The following is an 8,737-nucleotide window of genomic DNA, read 5'->3' on the forward strand; positions in this document are numbered from 1 at the left end:
GGAGCTAATATTTAGCTGATTTCCCCCAACTTACAGCATGTTTTAGTGACAACCATACTACACAATTCTCATAATTTCATATGCATTAGTGATATACATATATGGATAGAGAAATTACATTCAGCAGATCATAACCTTTCCCTTGATACCTTACAAGTCATGCTTTATATGTAAGACCACAATTGTATAAAAATGAGGAATATGGGGGTTACAGCACACTCCCCCAAGGTACAGAATGTCACAATCTCACTTAATCATTTCCATGCTATTGCAGGGGCCTTGCGCACTGGTGCATCTCAGTCCCTCCTGTTCTCTTCCGGTGGCACAGAACAGTTGAGTCCAAAGTATCACAGCCCACAGGAAACTGATTTCAGTTGCTGGCGGGGGGTGTCGGAGGCCCGTGATATACAGGAGGTAAGACTAGACGGGGGCAGGCAAACTTTTTGGCCTTAGGGCCGCATCAGGTTTTGGAAATTGTATGGAGGGCTGGTTAGGGGAGGCTGTGCCTCCTCAAAAAGCCAGGTGTGGCCCAGCCCCCGGCCCCTACCTGCCACCTCCCCCCCCCCCGTTCTCACCCCCTGACGGCTCCCTCCGGACTCCTGCCCCATCCAACCCCCGCCCCCGTTCCCTGATGCCTCCCCAGGACTCCTGCCCCATCCACCTCCCCTGCTGCCTGTCCCCAGAACCCCTACCCCTGACTGCCCCCCGCTGTCCCATCTAACCCCTCCTCTCATTTCTGACTGCCCCCGGGACCCCACCCCATCCAACCACCCCGTCTCCCTGTCCCCATCCAACCCCCACCCGCGGACCGCCCCAACCCCTCTCCACCCTTCCAAACTCCCCTGCCCTCTATCCAACCCCTCCTGCTCCCTGCCCCCTTACCATGCTGCCTGGAGCACCGGTGGCTGGCAACACTACAGCCGCACTGCCCGGCTGGAGCCAGCCACGCCACTGCACAGCTCAGAGAACTGGGTCAGGCCAGGCTCTGCAGCTGCGCTGCCCCAGGAGCTCACAGCCCCACTGCCCAGAGCATTGCGCCGGCGGTGCAGTGAGCTGAGGCTGCGAGGGATGGGAACAGCAGGGGAGGGGCCGGGGGCTAGCCTCCCGGGCCAGGAGCTCACGTGCCGGGCAAGAGGGTCCCGTGGGCCACATCTGGCCCGTGGGCCGTAGTTTGCCCACCTCTGGACTAGACAATCTGGCAGTCCCTTTGACTTTAAACTCTGTGATTCTCTAGATTGCAAGTCAGGACTCTTGGCTGCAGAGGCCAGCTAGGAGTGCCCTCCATAATCTGCTGCCCAGCAGAAAGAGAAAGTCAAACCACACACCTTTATGCTGCATATCACACCTATTCAAGAACCGCAAGACAACTAATCTTAGAACCTCCTGCTCTACAATAGACAATTCTTGAGTTAAAGGTGAATCCCCATATACAGTTCGCAGTATAGAACCTATGACAGGAAGTTGAGCAATTCTAATTCCAGCCAACAGAGGGAACTTGTGCAGACAGACTCAAGCCAGCTCATTACAGTACCTTCCATTCCATCAAAGACAACAATTCACCTCCTGTGCAGTGTACCAGCGGTTGAGCATGCCAGTTCTACATAGAAAAAGATGTATTAAAAAGAGGAAATGAGGCCAAACTGGATTATGAAGTTCTGCGCCAGGTCACATAGGGGAGGAGATGACAACCTTCATGCGGTCTTCCCTGTTATGTGCAAAAACACAACCAATGTCATCAAATCAGTGACCGAACATCCTCAAAGAACCTCCAGGTCAAAAAAGCAATGGCAATAAACGGCACACGTCAGGGCCAAACCTCCCTTCCAATAGGCCCATTGCTGCAGATTATGCAGTTCAATATCAAGAGACTATCCAATGCAAAGTATTATTACATCACAATGATGCTGAACACTCAAAACACTAATGTCCTTGCATTACAAGAAACACACTTGGAGAATGAAGGCCGCCAACAGATGATCAATTGATATGTCCTTGTATCTGGAAGCCATCACCCCAAGTATGGACTCACAATGTACATAAAACATAACCTTAAGGATTCCATCCAGATCATGCCTATCATGAACTCCTACTCAACTGCCATCAAGATGGGTGATCTGACATTTGAAAATGTGTACAAGCCACCATCAATGGAATGGCCATGACCATGTTACCAACACCAAGCCATCCTACCATCCACATTGGCTATTCCAATAGCCATCATAGCCTATGGGGCTATAACAAGAATGACCATGCTGGAACACAGATAACATGTTGGGCTTTCACAGAAGAACAGCACCTCCTTTAATGATGCCAAGGACAGTGGCCCGTTCAGGCTGGCCCGATGGAGGAAGTGATACACTCCAGATCTTTGTTTTTTGTCACATCACATCAGTGGCCACCTTCTATCATCTACAAGGTCATCTACAAATTCTCGATGACCTTCCCAACAGCCAACACTGTCCAGTCATGATTTCCGTAGATCTACATGTTCCACTCATTCGATTCCCTGCACTGGAGTTTACAGTCTGCTGTGTGGTCCTGCTACACAGTGATTGTACAGGGCTTGATAAACTGGATCTCACCATATCCAGCTCATTACCACTGCTTAGTAGGCCTACTAATATCAACCACCAAATCGAGGATTGCAAGGACCTTCAGAAAAGCATTCACTCCTTGCTGGACAGAACAGAGCGAGACACTCTTCTGGCAATATCATGGCAACAAAAGCCCCAAAACTGCAATGGCACTGCTTGAGTCTTTGAACTCAGAAAGTAGGAAAAGGTTGTGTGAAACCATGATGGCTCTTGATTTCACAAGGTCAAGCCACAAAGCCCAGAAGCTCCTCTGTCTTCTAGGCAGTGTGGTTCCAGCAGCCTACCAATCATCTCAAGTAAGTGCGAATGCCATTGCTACATAGTTAACTGTCAACTCCCTCGTGCAATGGATAAAAACATCAGGTGACAAGTCCACAAACAACTTTACTGGGCATCAAACTAGTGCCAGTTGTCTTCATCCCTTTCTGCCTCCTATATAGTAGATGAAGTGGACATGGGTCTCCAAACACTAAGTCCAGGAAAGTGGCAGGAATGGACAGAATATGCCCCAAATTGCTGAAGAACCTTCGCCTGAAGGCAAGAAGTTGGCTGGCAGACTTCTTCAGCAACATCCACCCTTCTGGCATAATACCAAAAGAGTGGAAAGTAGCCAAGCTCATAGCTATTTTGAAGCCTGGAAAAGAGCTTGGCCCAAAAAGCTACCAGCCCATCTTCCTCCTTAACAGTTGCTATAAACTGTTGGAGCAGCTCCTATTTCAAAGGTTACAGCCAACTCTGGAGCAACTGGTCTCCAAAGAGCAGGCTGGATTTAGAACCGGTCACAACTGCTGTGGCCAGATGCTGGCTTTAACCAGCTACATAGAATTTGGCTACCAGCAAAAATTAAAAACAGCAGCAGCATTCATTAATATTTCTTCAGCATACGATACTGTATGGTACAAAGGTCTCCTGCTGAAGTTATCATTAGCTCTCCCATGCTAATCAGTCATCAGACTCATCACCGAGATGTTGAGTAACAGAAGATTCACTGCACACCTTGGTGAGTCTTCTAGCAAATTATGGAGATTGAACAATGGCTTCCCACAGGGATCTGTTTTAATGCCTCCACTGTTTAATCTCTATACCAGTGATGTTCTGGTCACATCATCCCATAAATTCATCTATGTGGATGACATTGTGCAAACAACACAAGCGTCCTCTCTCAAGGCCACAGAAAAGGTCATGAACAATGAACTCTGGACACTTGAGACATATTTCAAAGCTTGGTGACTGAAACCCAACACTTTGAAAACACTTGTTTCTGCCTTCCACTTGAACAACCATGATGCCAAAGTCTGCTGAAAGTGGACTTTTATAGTCTACCTCTTTTGCATGACCACAACCCATGGTACCTTGGAGCTACCCTTGATTGGATGCTGAGCCATCACCAACACCTTGACAACACCACAAAGAAGATAAAGGATGAGGGTTAACATCATCCAGAAGTTTTCTGGCACATCCTGGGGATGTGATACACACAAGCTTCGAACGTCAGTACAAGCCCAGGTTTTGTCAACAGTGGAGTATTGCATACCAGTTTGGTGCAACAGTTCTCACACCAATCTCATTGACACTGAAATGAATGCTGCACTCAGGATTGTTAATGACTCTCTCGCATCAATGCTAATACTGAAGCTCTTACTTTAGGTGGGCATCACACTAGCTAACATCAGGTGAGATGCTGCAGTGGTCTGGAAGTTAAACAAGATTCTGGCCACTCCGGAACTGCCAATACACCAAGACCTCAATTCACAGTCACTCTCCTGACTCATATCCAGGAAGCTTGCTGGATCAATGCGTCAATGCCACAGGCCAACAGAAAGGTTGCTAGAACTCACTGGTTCAAATTGTGGGCTGGTCCCAAACAAAGACCTCATTGAAAACCCAACAAAAGAAATCCCAGGGTTCTGTCTTCCCTGTAGGCTGTGGACTGCACTAAGCTGCATTCAGACAATGTATGGAAGGTGTGGCTATCTCCTTCATTAAGGGAAAAATTAAAGAATCACCAAATTGTGACTGTGGTGAGGTACAAATCATGCAACATCACAGATAACTGTCCCGTTCATGCTTACCATGGTGGTAATAGTGGGATCCACCAAGCTCGGCCAGAAGCATAAAAGAATGGCTTTTGAATCTTAAGATTCAATTATAATCCCAGCCCACTGCTTTTCCATTGTCACATGAAAGAAAGAAGAAGTAGAAATTCATTGATTCTGTGACCCCTAACACACTGGTGCTTGAGGATTTGTGGATTTGGGATAATAATAAGTGTGATATCGAGAGTCTGTGAAGTGGAAGTAAATTTAAAAATTAAGAAAAAACAGAAACAGTAGTGATGAAAATAATAAAAAAATATACAAACTAGGCTGAGGTTTAAAAATAAAAATTAAAGATAAAAGAAGTTTGAATTAAAAAAAACAAACAAAAACTCTACTTCTTCTCTCCCCCCAAAAGGAAAAAGCTAACAACAACATGATGTAATTGAATCAATTGCACACTGATTCACATGGCTGGATCATATAACTGCCTACACTACTGCGGTAAGTAACTGAAGTCAACGTAGCTTAGGTCGACTTACTGCAGTGTCTAAACCCCACTGTGTCGACAGGAGACGCTCTCCTGCCAACTTACCTTATGCTTCTCAGGGAGCTGGAGTACTGGAGTCAACCGGAGAGCGCTCTGCCATCGACTTAGTGGGTCTTCACCAGACCCGCTAAATCAACACCTGCTGCATTGATCTCAGATCTCCTGTAAGTGTAGACATGGTCTTAGTACTGTCAACATCATTTTCCCTATTGTTCCCTTACTTGTTGCATTTTATTTTAACTTACAGTGTAAGCACTTCAAAGCAGGGGCTGTGCCTTTCTAGATGCCTGCACAGAGTCTAGCACAGTAGATCCCCAGTCAACAGTAGGCAGTAATGGAATATAAACAATTATAATAACTATTAAGAACATAAGAACGGCCATACTGGGTCAGCGCAATTGTCCATCTAGCCCAGTATAGTGGCCAATGCCAGGTGCTTCAGAGGGAATGAACAGAACAGGCAATCATCAAGTGATCTATCCATAGCCCATTCCCAGCTTCTGGCAAACAGAGACTAGGGACACTCAGAGCATGGGGTTGCAACCCTGACCATCCTGGCTAATAGCCATTGATGGACCTGTCCTCCATAAATTCATCTAGTTCTTTTATAGTTTTGGTCTTCACCACATCCCCTGCCAACAAGTTCCACAGGTTGACCGTGCATTAGAATCTAAATCTGCATTGCCCATAAAAAGAGTCCATAATACAATCATATAAATTGGATTTTAAACATAAAATCCTCTCTGGGTTTCCCACTGTGTTCTGCTTCTGTATCACTCTTGCTTAGATTGTAAAAAGGTACTGTGGCCTTTGAGAACTGGACTAGGACTCAGGAGTCCTGGATTCTATTTGCAGGTCTACCACTAGCCTGCTGGGTGACCTGGTTGAGTCACTTCACTTCTTTTACGTCCCCATCTGTAGAACGGGGATAATGATGCTGATGTCCTTTGTTAAGTGCTTTCAGATCTACTGATAAAAAGTGGTAGGTATTTATCTGGGGCAAGGACTATCTTTACTGGACGTTCTGTATGATACTGAGCCCCTTGATAATAATATGTTGAAATTAGATATATTTTGCCCTTATGGACCAACTCCATCCCAATATCCATGGATTTGCCACCAGTCGTCCAGTCCTGCCACCTACTTTCTGAAGCCTTTAACAGCTTGTGGCTCTTTGGGTAAGAGCTCCTGGGGAGGGAGGACTCCTCAACAGTAGGCAATCAATGTCACTCTCTAGCTGTAACAGGAATCTCACATGAACTCCCTTAGTTTCATTTGTTTTGAAGGGCTGCTGTGACTAACTTGGTTTCCCTGAACATGCCTTGGCACTGGAGTCTGTACTTATCGCGAGCCCAGAAAACATGCACTGCCAATCTGGAACTGACCTTTGGGGTGGGGAAAAAACAGTTCAATTTCCCATCCCTTCTAAATGTCTCGATGGGGCTCCTAAAGCAGGTGTTGCTGTTAGCATCGGCCTCTCTAGCAGGAGGCTAGATGGATCTCTTGATTTCTCCCTGTCACTCATACTGCAGTAGCAGCAGGTAGAATCATAGAATTCAAGATCAGAAGGGACCATTATGATCATCTAGTCTGACCTCCTGCAAGATGCAGGCCACATAAGCCGATCCACCCACTCCTTAAGCAAGCGACCCCTGCCCCATGCTTCGGAGGAAGGCGAAAAACCTCCAGGGCCACTGCCAATCTACCCTGGAGGAAAATTCCTTCCCGACCCCAAATATGGCGGTCAGCTGAACCCCGAGCATGCGGGCAAGACTCTCCAGCCATACCCTCTGGAAAAAGGCTAACAATATCCTATCATTGACCCATTGTACTAATTACCAATGTGGCACTTAATTGACCTATTGACTAAGCCCGTTATCCTATCATACCATCCCCTCCATAAACTTATCTAGCTTAATCTTAAAGTCATGGAGGTCCTTACTTCACTGTTTCCTTCGGAAGGCTGTTCCAGAATTGCACTCCTCTGATGGTTAGAAACCTTCGTCTAATTTCAACCCTACATTTCCTGACTGACAATTTATATCCGTTTGTCCTCGTGTCCACATTAGCACTGAGCTGAAATAATTCCTCTCCTTCCCTGGTATTTATCCCTCTGATATATTTAAAGAGTGCAATCATATCTCCTCTTATCCTTCTTTTGGTTAAGGAAAACAAACCAAGCTCCTCAAGTCTCCTTTCATACGACAGGCTTTCCATTCCTCGGATCATTCTAGTGGCCCTTCTTTGTACCCGTTCCAGTTTGAATTCATCCTTCTTAAACATGGGAGACCAAAACTGCACACAATACTCCAAATGAGGTCTCACCAACGCCTTATATAACGGGACTAGCACCTCCTTATCCCTACTAGAAATACCTCGCCTAATGCATCCCAAGACCGCATTAGCTTTTTTAACGGCCACATCACATTGCCTACTCATAGTCATCCTACGATCAACCAGGACTCCTAGGTCCTTCTCCTCCTCCGTTACTTCCAACTGGTGCGTCCCCAGCTTATAACTAAAGTTCTTGTTAGTCATCCCTAAATGCATAACCTTACACTTCTCACTATTGAATTTCATCCTGTTACTAATACTCCAGTTTACAAGGTCATCCAAATCTCCCTGGAGGATATCCCGATCCTTTTCCGAATTTGCAATACCTCCCAACTTGGTGTCATCCGCAAACTTTATCAGCCCACTCCTACTCTTGGTTCCCAGGTCAGCGATAAATAGATTGAATAAAATCGGACCCAAAACCGAACCTTGAGGAACTCCACTGGTAACCCCCCTCCAACCCGACAGTTCCCCCTTCAATACGACCCTCTGCAGTCTCCCCTTTAACCAGCTCCTTATCCACCTCTGGATTTTCATTTCGATCCCCATCTTTTCCAATTTAACCAGTAATTCCTCATGCGGTACCGTATCAAACGCCTTACTGAAATCAAGATATATTAGATCCACCGCATTTCCCTTGTCTAAAAAATCTGTTACTTTCTCAAAGAAGGAGATCAGGTTGGTTTGGCACGATCTACCTTTCGTAAATCCATGCTGTAATTTGTCCCAGTTGCCATCGGCCTCAAGGTCTGTAACCACTCTCTCCTTTAAAATTTTTTCCATGACTTTGCATACTACAGATGTTAAACTAACAGGCCTGTAGTTACCCGGGTCACTTTTTTCCCCCTTCTTGAATATAGGAACTATATTAGCTAATCTCCAGTCAAACGGTACAACCCCCGAGTTTAGAGATTTATTAAAAATCATCGCTAACGGGCTTGCAATTTCACTCGCCAATTCCCTTAATATTCTAGGATGAAGATTATCCGGGCCCCCCGATTTACTTCCGTTAAGCTGTTCAAGTTTGGCTTCTACCTCAGATACCGTAATGTCTACCCCCATATCTTCATTCCCATCAGTCCCTCTATCACTATTCCTTAGCCCTTCATTAGCCTCATTAAAGACCGAGGCAAAATATTCATTCAGATATTGTGCCATGCCAAGATTATCCCTAATCTACACTCCGTTTAAAGTTTTAAGCGGTCCCACTTCTTCCTTCTTGG

General features: G+C 45.9%; 1 long non-coding RNA gene across 1 annotated transcript; it reads left to right on the plus strand.

Annotated features, from left to right (window-relative positions):
* Positions 1-324: 324 nt before the first annotated feature.
* LOC120373307 lies at positions 325-4,605 on the plus strand. The gene is made up of 2 exons (XR_005585482.1): positions 325-414; positions 1,235-4,605. It is a non-coding gene; the product is annotated as an uncharacterized LOC120373307 (long non-coding RNA).
* The last annotated feature ends 4,132 nt before the right edge of the window (positions 4,606-8,737 follow it).

This window comes from Mauremys reevesii, linkage group 10, assembly GCF_016161935.1.
Source record: "Mauremys reevesii isolate NIE-2019 linkage group 10, ASM1616193v1, whole genome shotgun sequence".
Taxonomy (NCBI): Eukaryota; Metazoa; Chordata; order Testudines; family Geoemydidae; genus Mauremys; species Mauremys reevesii.